Source organism: Malus domestica, chromosome 05 (assembly GCF_042453785.1).
Source record: "Malus domestica chromosome 05, GDT2T_hap1".
Lineage (NCBI taxonomy): Eukaryota > Viridiplantae > Streptophyta > Magnoliopsida > Rosales > Rosaceae > Malus > Malus domestica.
In genome coordinates this window covers 27147424-27169509 of record NC_091665.1, presented here as the reverse complement: position 1 = coordinate 27169509, position 22086 = coordinate 27147424, and the positions used below count along the sequence as shown (strand labels likewise).

General features: G+C 38.2%; 1 long non-coding RNA gene across 2 annotated transcripts; it reads left to right on the top strand.

Moving 5' to 3' along the window:
* The first annotated feature begins 8572 nt into the window (after window positions 1–8572).
* On the top strand, window positions 8573–20349 carry LOC139195727 (uncharacterized). 2 transcript variants are annotated; one of them, XR_011580578.1, is made up of 3 exons: window positions 8573–8705; window positions 19698–19743; window positions 20233–20349. It is a non-coding gene; the product is annotated as an uncharacterized lncRNA (long non-coding RNA). The 2 variants fall into 2 exon arrangements; XR_011580577.1 differs by lacking the exon at window positions 20233–20349 and having other exon boundaries at window positions 19698–19924.
* The last annotated feature ends 1737 nt before the right edge of the window (window positions 20350–22086 follow it).

Genomic DNA, 22086 nt, shown 5'->3' with positions numbered 1-22086 from the left:
ACGTCACCCCGATCAGCCAAAGGGACGACTCCATACGCGTTGACTTACGGACACGACGTAATGTTACCAGTCGAGTTGAACATCAATTCATTACGAGTAATTAAGCAGAGTAGTGTGTTCAGTGCCGAGTATGTTCAGGCTATGCGGCAAGAGTTGGAAGATTTAGAAGAAGCTCGGCTTGATGCTTGTAATTTGTTAGTGGCACAAAAGAAAATCGCCGAACGAGTTTATAACCAGCGAGTCAGACATAAAACGTTCTGCGAATGAGAGTTGGTTTGGCAGACTGTGCTACTTGTAGGGATTAAAGTCCCAAGGTTTGGCAAATGGTCGCCGAATTAGGAAGGGCCTTTCGTGGTCCATAAAGTTCTCGGCAAAGAGGCATACCATCTCAAAGATCGCACCAATTTGGTTCACAAATTGCCGATTAATGGAAAATTTTTAAAAAAGTATTATCCAGTCATGTGGGAAATGCGAGAATAATAGTTTATTAATGTTCTCCAAATATACAAGTCAAGGCCGATTGACCGATTTACAAAAATATACAAGTCAAGGCCGATTAGCCGATTTACAAAATGAAGCCCTGAGGAGTAGAGGGAAGAAAAGCTTCAAGGACAGCCTTCAATTGCAGCCACCTTACTTCACCCATCGTGATCTTGGCTTGCCAGTTTCTCTTATCCATTTTCAGCTGCTCGACCCGTTTTATGCTAGCTGCATACTCGACTAAGTCAGGCTTGTTTAACTCGAAGTTGTTGGCAAACTCAGAAGCCACAGCCGACCGGCGACGTTGGAGCTCAGTAATTTGACGGTCAAGGTTAGCGAACTGATCCCTCATCGTCTTTAACGCTTCAACCTTTAGACGAAGCGTTTCTTGAGCAGCTATAGCATTCTTTAAGTCGTTTTCGGCCCGAAGAGCTCACTCGAAAACACTGAAATATTCTCGAGTCCGCTCTAGGACGGAGGACACCCGAGTGATGACGTTGTTATCCAGACGACCATTAGCCGTGAGGTCGTTCAAGCACTCCCCCACGGACTCGAGGCCGTGGCGCTCAAGAATTTGAGGGGCTGAGAGAGATAAGAGCTCCTACAGTTTCACGAGAGCATTTGAATCGACCGAGCCTGTTGCTGTGGCAGAAGGGTCGGCCGTCTCTGAAGTGCTAGCGAAGAGAGCGTCGAACTCCACTTCCAGATGAGGTTGCATTAGAAAGAAGATCGTGTTAGTTGAATTGGACCAGAAAAGTAGTAAAAACAAAAATTTAGAAAAAAAAAAAACTAAGTTTTGCTCTAGGACCTGCCACCTCGGCCATGTCCCCTAGTTTGTTGCTCGAACCTAGAGAACTTAGAGGCCGAGCCCAATGTCTAAGGCTGCTCCTTAATTCACGCGGCCGATGAAGGTTATCTATGTTCGATGGCCACTGAGGTGGCCAAGAGATGTAAATGATGCTCTTCGACGCGTAGAATTTTAGGTGAAATGAAAAAGCAGGCACCTGACATTTAATATTTTTCTCGTTTAGAACGCTTGAGATAGAAGAGTAACTATAGGAAAACGTTAAAGAATACTTACATAAGCCGAAGTGGCTTCTTGTGGGGGGATGTCGAGGTCCTCATCCTGCGAATGGATTGGTGTCTCTACCGTCACTTCAGGTTTTACGTGAGGTCCTTTCCCACGATCGACTGCAGGAGGTTCGGCTTGGTCGGCCGCCTCGACCACGGGTGTTAGAGGTTCAACCTGGTCAATCACCTCGACCGCGATCGGAGGACGGCTTAAGGGTTTGGAGGGCCAAAAACGATGCGTTAATAGGATCTCCTTATCTTGGTCATCCTGGGGCAAAAGATTGTTAGCTCAAGCTTGGTAACAAGTGGATTGTTGGCAATGTAACATACCTCTTCTAGGACGATCGTCAGCTGTTTTGGATTGTGAAGGGGGTCTTCCCTAGCCGGAAGAGAGACTTCCTCTAAGATTGGAGCAGGAATCGGCCCCGGAGCTATCTGTTCGTTGTCCGACAGAACAACAGCCGGTTCGACCACGACCTTGGAAATAGTTCAGGTCGGTGTTGCTTGATTGGTTAGGGTTGGTCGCTATTTCGTTGAGGCCTGAACGAGAATCGGAGGGGAAGCACTGGGAGCGGTTTCTCCTGTGGTGTGGCTAGAGATAACGTGAATCTCCCGCTCCCCTTTCTTCGCCGCCTTTTGACGTTTTTTGCAGGACGGGGGGTTTCGCTCGGTGTCTTGGTTTCTTGACGAGGCTGTTTGGTCGGCAGGGTTTATCTAGTCCTGGAGGAGGAGCCCAGTTTCTTCCTGGCCATAACCGCGGCAATCGCTTCTGCCCGTGCCCAGCCACCTGAGGAAGTAAGGACCGAGATAACAAGAGCAAAGTTAAGGGTTGTGTAAGTAGTACTAAAGGAAAAAAATAGAGTGAGCCAAATACCTGGTTTATTCTCTTTGGGGTGGGCGGCAAAGGTCTTCTTAGGTCGCTCGTTGAAGATGTTGTTAATAAGATTGTCGACTGGAGCGCTAAAGAAATCCTAGGTATATGCTCCCCACCATTCACCAAAGGTGTCGATGCTAAGAGATTCAGGAATGGTTGGTCGAAGGTGGAATGTTGTGCACCGATCCTGGAATTCTTTCTCGGTATTACGGCACTCATTCTTGGAAGAACCGAAGAGACGCCCTCGACCTAAGAGGGAGCGGGAGGTGAGTAGAAGCACCGGGCAGCCTTGGAGGTAACTGAGCTGTTGGGCGGTGAAGTGGGGGTGGTAGACTTCCCAACTCGCTCGACGGGCGTCATAGCCCATAGGAAGGTCGCGTGTCAGAATGAACGACCCCTAATGTTGACGGAGATCGACATCTTCATCATTATCCCATGGTAATGTCGGGAGCCGGATGGAAGAAGGGAATTCTTGGCGACGGCATATCAGGAACTCGTCGTCAGAAAGGTTGTCGAGACTGAAGAAGTATTTGAAAATGTCTTCGGCTCGGTGAGGAGGCGCTGGTCGGGAGGCTAGTTGGAGACCAAGTACTTCGGCAGACTGGAAGGGAAGAGTCTCCAGCCGAATAGTGGAAAAGTAAACCTGCAACCAGAGTTGGAAGACCTAGAGGGGTCTGTTCTGGTGCGAGTCGATTTTGTTAATGGTCGTCTTGGCCAGGTAGCGTAGAAGGTTTGCCAGGATAGCTGGGTTGAGTGCTAGGGTGTGACCACTGGCCAAGGCTTCGGCCACTGGCATGTTCTCGACGAGGCATTTGTTTGATTTGGTACAACAAATGAACTTGTTATACCAATAGAAAATGAAGGCTTCATGTTCTCTTTTCAGAAGCCTTGCATCTCCTCGGCTGGTGAAGTGGAGAATCAGAGTGTTGTAATTGAAGAAATTCTTGTGCAGCTTTTGAACTTCTTCTTTTGAAGGCTCTCGGCCTTCCTGTTTTAGTGTCTCAACGGCCCGAGCTTCGAACAGGGCCTTAAGGTCGAGTGACTAAGACACCCGAAAAAAACGGCGTCGATCGGGACACCAGAGGGGGAAGTCACGAGAATGGCCAAGATGTCAAGGGTGGCGGGGCCGACGGGGCCAAGAGGAATGACCATGGTATTGGTGGCTGAGCACCAGATAGGTAGGGCAGCCATTAATAGCTCTTTGTCCATGATGATCTCCATGGTCGAAAGTCGAATGGCATCATAGATGCCGAGGGCCTTCCATTCTTGGCTGAACGTCGTTTTCATCTGTTGGACCCAGGCCGCCCAGGATGCAGTTGTCAAGGGCCAGGCTCCTTGAGGCCTCGACAAGTTCCATTTCGCCCAGTCAAACCCTTGCCGCAAGGGTGCTAGGCAGTGGTCTTTGAGGAGGTTGGTGATAGATGGTGGCACTGTGCCTTTGAAAAGCGGCCCCGAGATTTGATAAGGGGTGTTCATGTCGTTCTCGAAGCGGACGGTTTTGATGGTGTTCCCGTCGATGAGGTCCTTGCACTTGTCGCACTCTTTGGAGAGTTTAGTGATGAAGGAGGCCATGGAGGATGGTTGAAGAAGGTTTTCTGGGTTCTAGAGCTTTTGGGTTTTCTGGGTTTTGAAAAGGCAATAGCTTCAGGAGTTCAGAGAGAGTGGGGAGCGAATGAAGGAGGCCCATGTATTTATAGACGTTTTGGGCGGAAAGCCAGGCGTTGGGTTTTCAAAATTTGAATCGACCGGGAAAGTGGGTAATCATTACGGATATTTAGAGAATCTAGGAAGAGTAACCGAGCTTTTTACGAATCAGGAAAGCATGATTGCGTGTGGCGGCGAAGGTGGTTGGGAATGACATTTCGGCTATCGCGTGTTCTCAAGGGACATGATTAAAGGCTGCTAGGTTAACCGGGGATCGACACGTGGCAAGACGGTTAAGGAGATTTGGACTATGGTATGGTCTTATAAATGCAAGTGCAATATTTTGTCCGAGGCAATTTAATGATTAGGCAAGAGTCGTTTCGCTTCTTCAAGGTCGAGGCTCGACCACTTGTTACGAGTCGACGACCTCAGAAGCGAGTGGGCAATGTTTGGGCCCAAAATATTGGTTTGGGCCGAGTAAGGGACTCGTCTTGGCCCGAGAGATTTTATGATGCGGTGGCTCGGCCCAGGAAGCATTCGGCCCATAGGTCGCGTGTTCAAGGTTCGGCCACGTCCTACTAGGAGATGGGAATTCCAGGTAAGGATAGAGTGGATGAATCCTATGGACAATGGGGAGTCAGAATCCTGATGCAAGAAGGAGTCTCGACGGAAGAAGGATAAAATGAATACAGTCGGATGGAATGATGAATACAAAGTCCTAACCAAAGGAGGATTGGCCGATGGCCAAGATAAGTTCAGAATCGAAGGAAGGAGTTCTAGTCCGAGTGGGGTTTGGATTCGGTTGGTGCCCTATAAATACAAGGCTCGAAGAATCGTTCAAGCCCCTTCAACTGAACACACAAATCTACCATGCGCAACCTATCGCTCTACGCGAAATCTCTTGAGAACTCTTTTTTCCTCTCCCCTTTGCCGCCGACACACCTTCAGTTTGGAAGACAGCACTGTGAAAGCAACCGGTAAAGATCTTCAATCTGGAAGACAGCATTGTTGCCGTAGAATCAGCCGACCGCGAAGCACCTTCAGTCTAGAAGATAGCACTGCGTCAAGGCCGACTGATTAACTATCCAAGTCTCGGTCGAGAAGGATTTTCGAATCCTTATTGGCAGAGGTCATCTCATTAGCCTTTTTGGCGAAGTGAGGTGTTACAGAACTATTGGGCTCGACGCATTAAACGCCGAGTTATTTGATGATCGGATATTCACAAGTAGGTTTCAGAGTTCGACATTCTGACGGCCGAACAACCTTCACTATCAAGACTTACATTTGTTTTGAGTATCTGTGCCCCTATTCTCTGGTGTCGATTCAGCGTGAGTTTACCCTTACAAATACAATCACCGTGACTGAACCCAGCGCCGACGATCTGTGAACTTCGCAGAACTAGCAGCCTTGTCTTCAGGCTCTAGAACCTGAAGGCCGAGAATTGTTCCTTCCTCGGCTGCAGTCGCAAGATCAGGAAGTCAGCAACGCGCTCGACGCAACATCAGCAAATTTTACTCACCGGCCGAGCTCAGCCGTCAAGTTGGCATGCCCCGCACATAACTGAATGACGTAGTTAGCTCATTAGTTACTCGGCCTGCGCGCCACGTAGGCTTAATAGTTTTTAGGGTTAACAATGGTTCACAAGATAACAAAGGCAATGAGCAAGGAGGAGAAAAAGGAGAGAATTTATTAGTGAAAATGGGAATGCCTATTTCGGTTTTTGATGGTTTCAAGGCAGCATCGTGTCCTTTTGTCAAGGCAATTGCTGCTTGTGTCACACTTGGGACTGGGAACTCGTTAGGCCCCCAGGTCCTAGCGTTGAGATTGGAACTTCTATAGCCAAGGGTATTGGTGTTGTGTTTGATAAAAGTTCACAGAGAAGGCTCTCTCATGTGGCTGCTGGAATTGCTTCTGGTTGGTATTCAGTTTTGTGTATATCTATGCTGCCATTATCAATACATGTATGCCCTCATTGTAATTGTTGTTCTGTTTTGACAGGGTTTAATGCTGCTGTTTCCGGTTGTTTCTTTCGCGTAGAGTCCATCACCACCTAATTCCTCATCCATTTCACTTGTGAATACCACTTCTATGGTCATACTTAGTGCGGTGATAGCTTATGTAGTTTCAGAAGCTGGTCTTTGTTCTGAACCAGCCTTTAAGTTCCCATACTATGACTTCCGCTCACCTACTGGTACACTATCAATTATCTGTTGATTCTTCAAAATGATATATATATAAACTTATGTGCCGAGTGAACAAAAAATGGTCCTTTTATTTTAAATAATTTCCGCAATTGACTATGGCATCAGTACGTAATCTCGGGGTATTTACTTGCTCATGGTAATGTGATTTGCCTTTACTGAATATGGTTTCTGAATTTTCCCATTATTTGGGTAGTTGATTTACATTGCATATTCCAAATGGGTAATTTCATATATGATTTACATTGCATATCCCATTATTTGGGTAGTTTATTCGCTCTACTGGGATGAATTTTTCAGGCATACCTTTAGTATATCTTTTGCTAATAATGAGACGTATTCGTATCATTTTCAGAGCTTCCGCTATATCTTTTGCTGGGTGTCCTATGTGGCTTGGTTTCATTAACCTTATCAAAGTGCACATCATACATGTTGGTATTTGTTGACAATCTTCACAAGACCGTTGGCTTGGCTATTGGGCTGATGGCATTGGCATACCCTGAAATTCTTTGTCGGGGTTTCGAGAATGTTGACATTTTGCTGGAATCTCAACCACTTGAGAAAGGCCTCTGAGCTGATCAGTTTCTTCAGTTGGTAGTGGTCAAGATAGGTGCAACCTCATTGTGTCGAGCCTCTGGATTAGGTAGAAGATAGTTTACCTTCAAAATTGAAATATCTGGCAATGTTCAACTAGTATGCTTGATATAATGTTTTTTTTCTTCCTATTTTTGATAATTTCTGAAAACAAAAGTCACATTTGAATGTTATTATCCAGAAACCTATAGCCATTACCTTCAGGGGCAAATACCTTTCTTTTTAGAAGTAGAATGTGTTTCCTGCAATTGTATTATCTATTCTAAAATTGAGGAGTGAATTAACTGTAGCTTGCCTACAGTCACAGGTTTGCCATCCAATTTCACCTTATTTACAGAAGAACCCATCACATTCGGCCTGGTGTTAGGGCTGAGTTGTTTTGGGCCGCACATCAAGCTTTCGCTGGGCTTTGTCATTTGCTGGTGTGAGGCCGGCCCTTTGGGGTTCTAAATGACGACACTGCCCATCTGGGCTCACCATCAGGATTAAAGTTAAAGGGGTAGAGTTGTCATTTCGTTCTTAGGGTTTCACAGGTATTGGGGTTAGGTTTTCCCACTTCCCATCATTTCCTTCTTCTTTCTTCGGGCTAGCCGTGACGCACAAAGAAATAAGGAGCCCTGACAGAGAGGGATAGATAGAGACAGATAGAGAGAGAGAGAGGGAGAGGGAGAGGGAGAGGGAGAGGGGAGCGGTAAGGGCGGGATGGCTGCCCATCTGTGCTTCAATCCATGCCGTCACAGAGAGATGGAGACAGATCGAGAGAGAGAAAGAGAGATAGAGAGAGATATATATAGAGAGAGCGAGAGGGGAGAGGTGGGGGTTCGGATCACTGCTCATTCTCTGTTGCATCGTCAGAGAGGTGGGGGTTCGGATCACTGCTCATTCTCTGTTGCATCGTCAGATAAGTGTTGTTTCAAATTTAATTTTGTACCAAATTTTACTTTTTTTAATTGTTTCTTGCATTTATGGTTACCTGCATGTGGTGATTGAAAGGTCAAAAAAAATTTGCAAATCTTTTTTCCATATTTGGTTAGGTTAGGCTTCTGTATTTTTTTAATCCGTTTGGGGATTTTCTGGGTCTCTATATATGGTTGCTTTTGGGTTTTGCATCTCATTCTCGGTTTCTCTCTGTCAGATAATATTTCCAACGTTCGTTCCTTACCTTTTTTTTACGTTTTCTAATTTTTCATCTCAGCTTTTGCCATTCGTGTTTGATTACAATATTTATGGCTGTAATAAACCCTTTGAGTGTATTGTTAGCTTCTGTTTAGACTATTGTTAGTTGTTGTTAAGTTGCTGCCATTTTTTGGTAATTAGTATTCAAATGTTTTTTTTTTTTTTGAAAGAAGTTTGTGTTCTGTGATTTGAATTGGAACAAAATCAGTAAACACAGCAGATTGATTTACAATCTGTGATTTTCTTAAAAAATGCCATATTTAGGTTGAGCTATGTTTTAAATTATTTGTATTTTTGCCTCTGTGACTGTGTATGTAGATGTCTGTGTGTATGTGCAAATATTTTTGAGCGTATCGTTGGCTTCTGTTTTAGACTATTATTAGTTGTTGTTAGGTTGCTGCCATTCTTTAATAATTAGTGTAAAATTTTGTTTTTTTTTTAAAGAAGTTTTTCTTCTGTGATTTGAATTGGTAATTAGTGTGTAAAACCCTTTGACTAATTTTAATGCGATATTTTTATTTCGATTGTTTAAGAACAAGAAAACTAACTTTTCTTCTCTTTTTTATGGATTGCAGGAAACGTACTGCCAACTCGGGATTTTGCATGGTTGCTTTTGGGTTTTGCATCTCATTCTCGGTTTCTCTCTGTCAAATAATTTTTCCAGCGTTCGTTCCTTACCTTTTTTTTACGTTTTCTAATTTTTCATCTTAGCTTTTGCCATTCGTGTTTGATTACAATATTTATGGCTGTAATAAACCCTTTGAGTGTATTGTTAGCTTCTGTTTAGACTGTTGTTAGTTGTTGTTAATGAAGGATTTATTTTGAAAAACATGTTCATTTGAATAACATCTATAGCATGAAATTAACAAATTAAAGGCGGAATCATGCTTGTATGCATTCAAAAACAAAACATTACCCATGAAATTCAAAGCCTAGTAGATTGGTGAACCAATAATCAACTCAAAACAAAGTGAGTTGAAATTAATACCTTTGTAGATTCCTCTTTGCATAAGCAAAGGCTAATCACCCAAAGAGATAGGGCCTTCATTCCTTGCTTCTTAGATCCATGGATTTGGATGGAAGAATAGGTTCTCTAAGTTCCCAAAATTGAGAACCTCTAAGTCTCTTCACCAAGGTTTGATTGTAGAAGAAAATGAGTGACCTTGGAGTAGTAGGATTGCTAGATGTACCCTCCAAGGTGTTAGCTTCTTTAGAGAGAAAATGGAGAGACAATTCTCACCCATTTTCACCCAAAATAAACCCTTAATCACATTAATGAATATTTGGCTATAAAGTCATTTATATAGTCACTTCTTTAAGTAACCTAAATAACCAAAACCCTAATTCATTCCTCATGGCCGGCCTACCTTGGGAATTTTGGGCTTTTGGGCCTTTGTGAATCTTTATTCATTAAGTTGTCATACAACTTAAGTCAATGGGCTTGACGTTCGAAGCCCATTGGGCCTTAAGGTCCAAAACTATCCCGAGGTCTTTAACGAACTTATTCGTTTGATTAATTAACATATTAATTAATCCTTGCCATAAATTAAATGATTAAACCATTTAATCATTCTTACTCATTTCCGTTTAATCTCCAATCTCTACCTTTTACGGTGTGCGATCCATTAGGTTCCTTTTAGCGAGGCAGTGGGCGATTAAAACAATTTTACATCGATTGTGAATTGAAACAATTTTCAATTCTCCCTTTAGTGGTTATACACGTATAGGGCTTCCACAAACCATGGTTGACGCCTAGCAGCATGTCATGGTTACCCAAGCTAATCAGAAGAGGTTAGAGAACCTATTCAGTTCGGGATTACAAATGCAATACGGTCCTTCTCTAATCTAATACTCTTGACCACATTGTTTGGTATGATAGTTTATTTATTCATGTCTACTATCCAATGTGATTCATTTGCTTATATGATTTCCTTGAATGTGATTTGGAACGCATTCCCCAATCTCATTCATACTCTGGCCAGAGATTCCAAATCATATCATAGAGTATTCTCCCTCAACTGTTTGAAGGTTAGAGATCCCTTGTTGCGCATTTACTTGTCTCCATAGCTAAGTGGCTTAACCCCAACGATGCCGTGACACCCCTAGGGGGTGAATTAGACATAATCAAAGATTAAGGATTTAACCACAAGACAACTGTGATGCCTCAGGTCAAAGGACTACTTTGCATTATCCCAACCATGAGTTCTCATGTGACATGGAATATAAGAACTCTTCGTTGATCACGTTCAGTGAACTCATTCTCTTATTGAGCACCTACGTACTTGTCTTGATGTCACACACACCAATGACTCGAGACTAGTCACTCTCCCTGAGAGAAGACACAGTACGTACTGATCTTAACGGACTGTCAATGCCCAATTGGTAATCCTATGATCAGGAACATTTAGAATGTGTCTACGAAAGAATGGTCTCATTAATCTAACTTCATTAGATTGCATTCTCCCAATCACATATTCCTTGGACTTTATCGTTTAAGCATATAACATTTATACGAGACGGCTCAAACAATAATCTTTGCCCTTTATATGTTAAACTAGATTAGTTTAACATTTGAAATGTCCGTAAAGTATCATCATATGATTGGTTTTAGGGCACATTTCCAACAATCTCCCACTTGCACTAGAGCCAATCAGCATTGGTCATCAGTGATGATACCTCTTCTGTCGTCATTTCATAAATGGCTGAGTAGTAGGCCTAGACAATGGATATCTATATGTGTTATCCACAGAAGCAACCTTGAGAATAACGACGTCACCATTATACATGATTCTCAATCATGTGGTTCAGTCTCTCATTTGTGTTCGGATCTTGATGAGACCTTGATTCCCAGGCTTGAGCTATCGCCCCATTAGTGTCATACACTTTCTGGTTGGAACCGAATAGAGAGTTCATAAATGAACTTTCTCATCCAAACAACATTGTTGTAAACTTCTATATGGCAATATATCTTGCATTCATAATGGAACACACTAAAGTCATTACTTTAATGTTTCCATCCAAATATCTCTTTAGTCATAATAAAGAGATATTTGTTTATCTCTTCATTCATAATGAAGAAACATCCAATGATGAATTAGATTCATAATCTAATACATTTACGCTTCGATTACGTTACTCTAATTCTTCCTCATTCTTTGAGGAATCTATCCTTAAGTATTTCTTAAATACTTAAGGACTCACTTGACAGTTGCCACGGTTCTGATCCTGGGCTTGCACTGATATCGTCTTGTACCGTTCTAGGTACAACTCATATCAATGTTTTTCATACAATATGAAATACATAAATCACCTTTCTGCTTATGCATAAAGGATTCAATTTACGCATTATTTTTATGGGAGTCAAAGGGTACGTTCCCTTTGAGAAGGGCAACTTGCTAGTCTCACTAGAATCGTCCTTCTTATTGAAGTTTATCATCATATGAGAAACTTCCTAGCATCCATTGTCTATTATTAGGGATTGATATAATCCAATTATATCATGAAATATATCATTATAGATTTCCATCCCATGTATATAGACTATATCTCCCATATACATTCTATCTTCATATAATGTATTAAAGTCATAACTTTAACGAAGAAGTATTCTTTTCATTTCCAAAATTAATATATCATATATACTTAAATTTTAGGAACATGATTAACTCCCACTAATCTTTTGTAAAACTCGTAAACAAAAGATTCATTTACATCTTGATGAGAAATCAAACGATTTGATCCTTTTTCCTCATAAAATGCAAATAGCTCCCACTAGCTTGCTAAGATCCATGATGGATGGATCTCTACAACTTACATGTCTTGTGATTCATAGTTTTAGACATATATTATCAAGACTATCTCAATAATGTCCAAACATTGAATCACCATTTAGTTGTAGCTAGCAATCTTCGAATTAATTGAAACTAAGACTATCTCAAAGATGGTTTCTTCAAAGTCAACCATTTTCTTTGATTGTAGTCACCTTAAGCTACCAATTAGCTATGAAGGTTTCATTATTTCGAGTCAAATGGTACTTTACCATTTCCTTGAGTATATATCGTATATGCACTCAGTGTATAAGGATTTTCATTCTTATCGACTACCTTGGAGCTTGTGGTATAGGAACTAGGTTGTTATATTTGTTGATTACTATCTTGTCTCTCAAAGAACCCATTCTTTGAGTTCTATCTCTCGTTCATTTGCTTTTAGGCAAATCACATTGTAGAATTACAATGAACTACCCAACAAAACAACATTTGTTAGTTGGTTTATAGAAGCGATACCAAAAGTTATTTTAAGGATATCCTACAAGATTGTTATCAAACAAATATTGCTTATTAGCACACAACCCCAAATCTTTAACATGCTTAAGATTTGTCTTTCTTTTCCAACTACATCTTATGGAGTCATGAAAATATTGGAAGATCTTCTAATTGACAATCATATTGTTTTAGAAGTATATATCCTATATATGGGTAATAGATAACATCTAACGAACTAAATCTTATTCGAGTTCGTTCTTCTCCTAATGGAGAAATACATTATCTTATGATGCTATTTTCCTTGATATCTTTCAAGGAAACTCATCTAAAGTGTTACCTTTCCTTGGATCAAATCTAAGGAGGTAAATACTTTAGATATCTTACTCATCTATTTACATTTCTTGAATTCTTTGAAACCTTTTGCAAAGTATTCGGACTTGTGTTTATTCAAAATAAACTATAGTCCAACCGAGAGTGATCTTCGGTGAATGTCATATAACATGAGTAGTATTATGTTGTGGACAAGTGCCACTAACATCTAAGTGAATTAACCTCAACAACTTTGTGATTCTTTCTTCTTTCCAAAAGAATAAAGATTCGAACATTTCGCCTCTATACAATTTTAACAAGAAGGTATTGGATCCGGATCTAACGATCCAAAAACATCCTTGTTTCACCAACTCGTAACTTATGTTTTTAGAGGTATCACAATTTAGTTGGGATTAGTCACTACCTTGCAACCTTTTGGGTTTTAAGCATCATTATATTCTAAACAGTTAACACTACCATATCATCTCTACTATAGAGACAATCAATTAGATTACTATAATCCAATTTCTTTGGTAGTTCATATGAGGAAGTAAGTACTATCTGCTTTCGCAGAGATCTATATCTTATTCACGTTCCGTATGTGAAGCACCTTTTCTTCTCTCATATATCTTCTACTTCTTATTAGTCACACTTTTACAACGATTTGTAAAACATAGTTACTAATACGGAATCATACATTCAAGTAGAAGAACCAACTGTTTTGAACTATTCAAGAACAATTTACAACACCTTCGAAAGGTGTGTTCTTGACACTTGCAAGACATTTCTTGCAAATACCCCTTCCAATGTCCATCCTTTCATAAAGAAAGTTTGTTCCCTTGGAGTTATTTATCTTCTTTATTTGACTTTCACCTTTGACTACATTAGTCATGGTCCCTAAACTCCCACTATCTCTCTTGAAACATTTTTCAATTGTGTTATACACATCAAACAATTTTGGAGAGCATGTGGTTTATTGTTCACTACATAGTTTACAATAAACTTAGTGAACGATTAGGATAGGGAAACAAAGGTGAAGTCCTTGCCTAGTTTCCGTCTCGTTAAGTGGTTTATCACTTCAACATTCAATGATTCAAAATCATCATAAGTCCATGTTAATGGACTATTTTTGTCAACCAACCATTATGTTCTAAACATAATTACAAACCTTCAAGAGTTGTACAAGGCAACTCTCATTTCTTCATACAACAATTTGCAAGTGAAGAATTATGGCACATAAAGTGTCCATGCCTTTGTGCTTTCTTCTCAAGTTCTTTGTTCATTTAACAAAGAAACAAGCACTAAGGTTTGCATTGACTAAGGGTTGTTCAAAGCAACTCCTATTTCTTCATACAACAATTTGTAATTGAAGAATTATGACATTAAAAGTGTTGTCCTCTTTATGATAGACCTTTTCTAACATATTCTTCTAATGATACATTATCAATAGGAAGATTGTGAGGATGAGACTACTTAGGTACATATGCAATCCTTTTTAAGACATTCTTTGGGATTGTGGTACCAAGTCCGGAAACTAAAACATTCGGTTTTATTTGTCAAGTGTTGGATAGCGTATGCAAATATATTGGTAAACAAATACATAACGAATATAAATTGATTGATTTTAAGCCATTTGATTCGGGTCTTTAAATCAAATAGCATCACCCACTATTTTTGGCAAATTCCATATCCCTCATTGGAATTCGAGAGTTTTGGATGAAACTCTTAGTAGGTTATGGGAGGCTCACTATTACCAAGCCCACCTCAGAAGAACTCCATATTGGCTAGCAACAATAATAATGAGAGAGTACGCTTACTCATTTGCAACCTATGCAAGTACCCATCTCGTTTGGCCTCTAGAGAATGATGCCTCAGAAGAACTCCATATTGGCACCATTGCACTTAGTTAAGTCATTCCCACCATGCTAGTTCAAGTAGGGGTTCAAGAATGGCCTCAGAAGAACTCCATATTGGCCACACTCGTTGCCTACCTTTCACTTCATCATATGTTTATAGGCTTCTCCTGAATGTAAGCACATACTTTGCAACCCCAGAACTGGACGAATACATTGTACGAGTCACAAACGATTGAAGCCCACCACGGTGGAAGGCCACGAAAGAGTGTTCAAAGCACTCTCACGCTTATCAACTTAATATTGGTTTGGTTGAGGGTTTTAGGTCTCATCACATATCAATATACATTTTAATCTCTATTAAAACAATTTTGGTCCTATTACAACTATTGGTCCATATGATTGTTTTAGTTGTACATAATACTCCCACTATGCTTTTAAAACGGTTTTTAAAGCAAGAGTAGTATATGTTACTACTAACATAAGGTTTGCATTCATTTGATGGACTATATAGTTGCCTTAGGGCCTTAGGATGACTATGAACCTTTGTTTAGATTCAACACGAGCCTTGTGTTGAATCTCGGTCTAGGGATGGAGATTGATTTTAGTTACGCGTTTAATCACATTAAGGCGTGTTGTCTTAGGGGCGTTGGACCCAATTACTTCATTTTCATGCATATCATATAAAGCAAGAAAGAAATACTTCAAAGTAAAGGATGAGCTTATGCTCATTACAACATTTGCATAAAACAAATTACCTTAAAGTAAAGAAGGACTTATGCCCTTTTACAACATTTGATCAAATCAAATTACAACCAAAATCTAATCTACACATTCCCATGGTTCAAACAAATTTGAAACGCCTTTCACATAGCTCAATTATATTAGGCTTAGGTTCATAATCATCCTTTAATTAATTAACGCTTTAACTAATTAATTGAATGCAACATTTTCATTTGGTTTTTGTATCCATAAAATTGATTTAAGTGGAGCTAAACAAAATGAAAATCCAATTCTCATTTAAAGAGACAAAACAATTTTGTTCTCATCCTATTTGGGCCATCATGCAATAACCACAACTTTTTGGGCCATATTGCGAAAACATAAACTTTTGGGGTCACTTTGTAAAAACACAAAAGTCACTACTTCATGTAAATACAACTAGAACCCAAAATTTAAATAAATTCAAAAACTTCATTAAAGGAGCAAAACAATTTGTCCTTTAGCGTTTTTAGGCCTTAACGTCAAAACGTAAACTTTCGGGTCAAAGTACAAATACACAAAAGTATCAAAACTTTATGTAATTGCATAAAAGCCCCAAAAATACCCTATTTTATTAGGGTGGCCGGTTTTTAGGGATAAAAATGAGTGGTGGGTGTTTTGATTTATTAGTTTTGTCAAAAACAATCAAGTAGTGCTTTCACCTTTCATAAAATTAATATATGTTTTGATGATTGATGTTTCCATCATCATTTATTCAAATATTTAACACTTTAAATACTTTCATAAAATTAATATATGTTTTGATGATTGATGTTTCCATCATCATTTATTCAAATATTTAACACTTTAAATACTTTCATAAAATTAATATATGTTTTGATGATTGATGTTTCCATCATCATTTATTCAAATATTTAACACTTTAAATACATGATAAATCATTTGAAAAACATATAACATAAACTTTATGAAATATTCAAAACTTTGAATCAAAACACAAAACCTTTTTGTTCTTGGCAAGAACATCAAGAACAATGAAGAACATCCATGAAAACCCATAAGAGCTCCATGAATGTTTTCAAGCCATAAAACTCAAATTTTCATCATTCAAAATGAGGCTAACATCCTAGGGTACTTAGGGGTTCCAAAAGTCATCTTAAAACCATTTTAACAAGACAAACATGAACCCAAAAAATCACCCTTTGGATTTGGCCGAAAATTCCCAAAATCATGGCACCAAATTTTAGCTCCAATATTCATCCTCATATGAACTACATCTACAACATTTGAGATGGCAAATTTTCAAACAAAATTTACATTCAAAGAAGCAAGAATAAAGCTTGTAACAATTACAACTTTTAAATCATAAACTTATGAACTACAAAACCCAAAAGGATTCACCAACTACTAGACCTAGGCTCTGATACCACTTGAAGGATTTATTTTGAAAAACATGTTCATTTGAATAACATCTATAGCATGCAATTAACAAATTAAAGGCGGAATCATGCTTGTATGCATTCAAAAACAAAACATTACCCATGAAATTCAAAGCCTAGTAGATTGGTGAACCAATAATCAACTCAAAACAAAGTGAGTTGAAATTAATACCTTTGTAGATTCCTCTTTGCATAAGCAAAGGCTAATCACCCAAAGAGATAGGGCCTTCATTCCTTGCTTCTTAGATCCATGGATTTGGATGGAAGAATAGGTTCTCTAAGTTCCCAAAATTGAGAACCTCTAAGTCTCTTCACCAAGGTTTGATTGTAGAAGAAAATGAGTGACCTTGGAGTAGTAGGATTGCTAGATGTACCCTCCAAGGTGTTAGCTTCTTTAGAGAGAAAATGGAGAGACAATTCTCACCCATTTTCACCCAAAATAAACCCTTAATCACATTAATGAATATTTGGCTATAAAGTCATTTATATAGTCACTTCTTTAAGTAACCTAAATAACCAAAACCCTAATTCATTCCTCATGGCCGGCCTACCTTGGGAATTTTGGGCTTTTGGGCCTTTGTGAATCTTTATTCATTAAGTTGTCATACAACTTAAGTCAATGGGCTTGACGTTCGAAGCCCATTGGGCCTTAAGGTCCAAAACTATCCCGAGGTCTTTAACGAACTTATTCGTTTGATTAATTAACATATTAATTAATCCTTGCCATAAATTAAATGATTAAACCATTTAATCATTCTTACTCATTTCCGTTTAATCTCCAATCTCTACCTTTTACGGTGTGCGATCCATTAGGTTCCTTTTAGCGAGGCAGTGGGCGATTAAAACAATTTTACATCGATTGTGAATTGAAACAATTTTCAATTCTCCCTTTAGTGGTTATACACGTATAGGGCTTCCACAAACCATGGTTGACGCCTAGCAGCATGTCATGGTTACCCAAGCTAATCAGAAGAGGTTAGAGAACCTATTCAGTTCGGGATTACAAATGCAATACGGTCCTTCTCTAATCTAATACTCTTGACCACATTGTTTGGTATGATAGTTTATTTATTCATGTCTACTATCCAATGTGATTCATTTGCTTATATGATTTCCTTGAATGTGATTTGGAACGCATTCCCCAATCTCATTCATACTCTGGCCAGAGATTCCAAATCATATCATAGAGTATTCTCCCTCAACTGTTTGAAGGTTAGAGATCCCTTGTTGCGCATTTACTTGTCTCCATAGCTAAGTGGCTTAACCCCAACGATGCCGTGACACCCCTAGGGGGTGAATTAGACATAATCAAAGATTAAGGATTTAACCACAAGACAACTGTGATGCCTCAGGTCAAAGGACTACTTTGCATTATCCCAACCATGAGTTCTCATGTGACATGGAATATAAGAACTCTTCGTTGATCACGTTCAGTGAACTCATTCTCTTATTGAGCACCTACGTACTTGTCTTGATGTCACACACACCAATGACTCGAGACTAGTCACTCTCCCTGAGAGAAGACACAGTACGTACTGATCTTAACGGACTGTCAATGCCCAATTGGTAATCCTATGATCAGGAACATTTAGAATGTGTCTACGAAAGAATGGTCTCATTAATCTAACTTCATTAGATTGCATTCTCCCAATCACATATTCCTTGGACTTTATCGTTTAAGCATATAACATTTATACGAGACGGCTCAAACAATAATCTTTGCCCTTTATATGTTAAACTAGATTAGTTTAACATTTGAAATGTCCGTAAAGTATCATCATATGATTGGTTTTAGGGCACATTTCCAACAGTTAAGTTGCTGCCATTTTTTGGTAATTAGTGTTAAAATGTTTTTTTTTTTTAAAGAAGTTTTTATTCTGTGATTTGAATTGGAACAAAATCAGTAAACACAACAGGTTGATTTACAATCTGTGATTTTTTTTAAAAATGCCATATTTAGGTTGAGCTCTGTTTTAAATTATTTGTATTTTTGCCTCTGTGACTGTGTATGTACATGTCTGTGTGTATGTGCAAATATTTTTGAGCGTATCGTTAGCTTCTGTTTTAGACTGTTATTAGTTGTTTTTAGGTTGCTGCCATTCTTTAATAATTAGTGTAAAATTTTGTTTTTTTTTAAAGAAGTTTTTTTGCTGTGATTTGAATTGGTAATTAGTGTGTAAAACGATGGGAAGTTTAACTGTTTGCGGATTAATCTTGGTTTCATTTTCCGTATGTGTTTATTTTTGGCCAATGAATTTTAGAGTGTTGTTATTTGTTGTTAAGTTGCTGCCATTTTTTGGTGATTGGCATTAAAAACCTTTATTTTTTGAAGAGGTTTTTTTTTTTGGGTGATTTTAATTGGAACCCTTTAACTACACATGTTTTTAGAGTGTGCACATCTATATGTATGTGTGTGTACATGTAAAAAACTCTGTAACTCACTACACATTTTTATAACTGTGAAACACTCCCATTTGCTGAAAAGTGCAGTTTATATGTGTACATGTGTATAAATGTATGTGCAAGTATATGTGTCAGTGTATACCTAAGTATATGTCTAGATATATGTATAGGCGCCTATATAACTATATGTATATCTGTGTACATGTGTATATGTATGTATGGGCACCTGTATAACTATATTTATATCTATGTACATGTATAAGTACCTGTACAACTATATGTATATACGTATGTATGCATGCATGCATCTGTGTGTATGTCTGTATGTACATGTATATGTATGTATGCATGCATGCATCTGTGTGTGTATGTACATGTATATGTATGTATGCATGATGTGTGTGTATGTACATGTATATGTATGTGTACATGCATCTGTATGCGTCTGTCTGTGTATGTACATGTATATGTATGCATGCATGCATCTGTATGCGTGTGTGTGTATATACATGTAGATGTGTGTATATGTAAGGTTTAGGGTTTAGATAATTTGTGTGTGGAGTGTGGTCTTTAATGTTTGGGGAAAATTTCTAAGTTGGTTACTATTTCTAAGTTGGTTACTATTACAGGATTAGTGGTGATGGATTTGCTATGTTTGTGAATTTCAGAAATTTGGATACTCGAAGGAAACACTTGGGCCTTTAGCTTTTTGAGGTATATTCATTAATGGCGGTTTTCTAACTATAGAATAGCATTCATTTCCAATATTTTTGGTATTTTGCCATGGTTGTAATTCACATTTAAAGGTGTAAAAACAGGTGTGTTGTATATATATATATGGAGTTGGAATATATGTCGACTGTTACAAGCAAATATAGTGTTGACTTATAAACAATTTTCCCATCCTCATTTACATGTTCAATGTAGACTTAATTATGCTAATCAGCCTCTGTTGCAAAAACGAATCTCCTTTGTGGCTAAGTGAAAACATGCAGATCATCTTATTTTATTAATTTCAGCATAAATTAACACTTGCATTTGATCAGTGTGAGTAAGTATGTAATGTATGGAAAAAAAAACAGTTTAGTTTCATTACGATTTATTCAAAAAGATTTATAAATATTTGCCTTCGCGTATTGTTTACTTATAAAAAAAAAATTGAATTATTTGGTTCATTAACATTATATTTAATTTGTGATTCAGAGAAAATAAAATGGTGAAAGAGATCGATCGAAAAGAACAACAAATTTTAGGAGGGGTTTTGGTAAAAGATTTAAGAAGCTTGGTAATAGCTCGAAAAGAAGAACAGCTTCGAGGGACAAAATTGTTTTATTCAGAGACTGGTCCAGGACCCAGCACATCAAGAGCACGAAAAATAGAAAAAACAAGAATGGGTTTACGTGTCTATGGAAAAGGTGTCAATCGAAACAAATTAGTGGTTCACACTATGTATTCACCTAGAAATCGTAGTAATCCACCGAAAGAAAATGGGCAGAGGAGCTTTTTTGGGTTGTACAATTGGATTTGCAAGTTTGATCGCCCAAAGAAGATTGGGATGCTCCTTCTCTGGTTCATCTCCACTGTAGTGGTTTTTTGGATTTTAAAAAATATGTAGGGATCATCTAGATTTTAAATTTTAAAAAAGGTTTTGTAAACCTTTTTGGTTGCTTGGTAACCATAATGATGTAAACGATGAAGTGGTTTTTTGAATTTTAAATATGTAGGGATGGGTGGAATTTTGAATTTTATAAAAAAGGTTGCGTAAACTTTTTTGTTGGCTTAGAAGCATAATGATGTAAACAATGATCACCCTTATCGATTTAATAATTAAGTGTTGTTGCTACTCATTTTCACACCTTTGTGGCTTTGATTAATTCATTTTTGCCTTTGACAAAAAAAAATATATATCATTTCTACCTTAATGCAATTTTTCCCTGATTTTGTGATTTGACAAAATTGATGTTCATATTCCATTTACTAAATCACAAAAATAATCACATTATTCAGTGGTGATTCATGTTTTGCTTCTGCTTTGATTTACTTTGATTTTTTTGTTATTTATTTTTATTAGCTGGTTAATCCATTGTTTAGCTAGGATTGTTCTTCTTATTTTTTATTCCATTGTGTTGTGTATGTGCTTACATTTTTAGCCTTTTTTGGTTGGTTATTTTTTTATTATCCAGGTTTTCGCAATTAATTGCTTACGCTTGCCAGTGATTCCTTTTGCAACTGAAACTGGTTAGCTTTCTCGATTTTTACATATGAATTGGTTTTAAAATTAAACATTAATCTCATTTACTTTCTTTATTTTATTTTAGAGGATTAAAAAAAGTAGTTAGTTTTGGTAAATGTGGATGAATGTTTTAGGTCTTACCATAGTTTACATGTGGTTTCTTTGATTTTGTTATTTATGCCTAAAAACTTGAGAATGTTTGACAAGACCGCTAATATTAAGTGGTTTTTATTGCTGGTGTTGACCTAATTTAATTAGATGATTTAATTAGGATTTTGTTTTTGTGGTTATATTTTGGATGTATTTGTGTTTTTAATAGTGCATTCTTTACGTGTGGCGATTTGATTTGTAAGTAAGGCTTAGTCATTCGCATGTTCTTTTTGTTTTTATTTGCGTAGTATTATGCCTAGAAAAGTCCGAATATCTGGGAGGGCAGCTAAAATTCAACACGCCAACTTAGGCGTTTTCAATGGCGATGTTTATTCGGATGATGTGATTTTGCAAGTGTAGACATCGAAATTTCGTAAATAAATGCTGACCAATAAATCAAAGTGTCAACGCTCATGTATTACATAAATTTTACACGTAGCGCATGACTCAACGAAAATTGAAATGAGTTGGAAAAGTCATCAAATAGGACACATGTCAACACCTGGCAGAAACGACTTATTTCATCTGGGATATTATATTCAAAATTAGGCATTGGAAAATTCTATAAATACAAGCCCATTTCATTCATTTAAGAGGAGGAATTCATATTACACCTTGAAGCTCTGAAGCTCTGAAACTCCGAAGCTCTCAAGCATCCAGGTTCCCGAAGAATC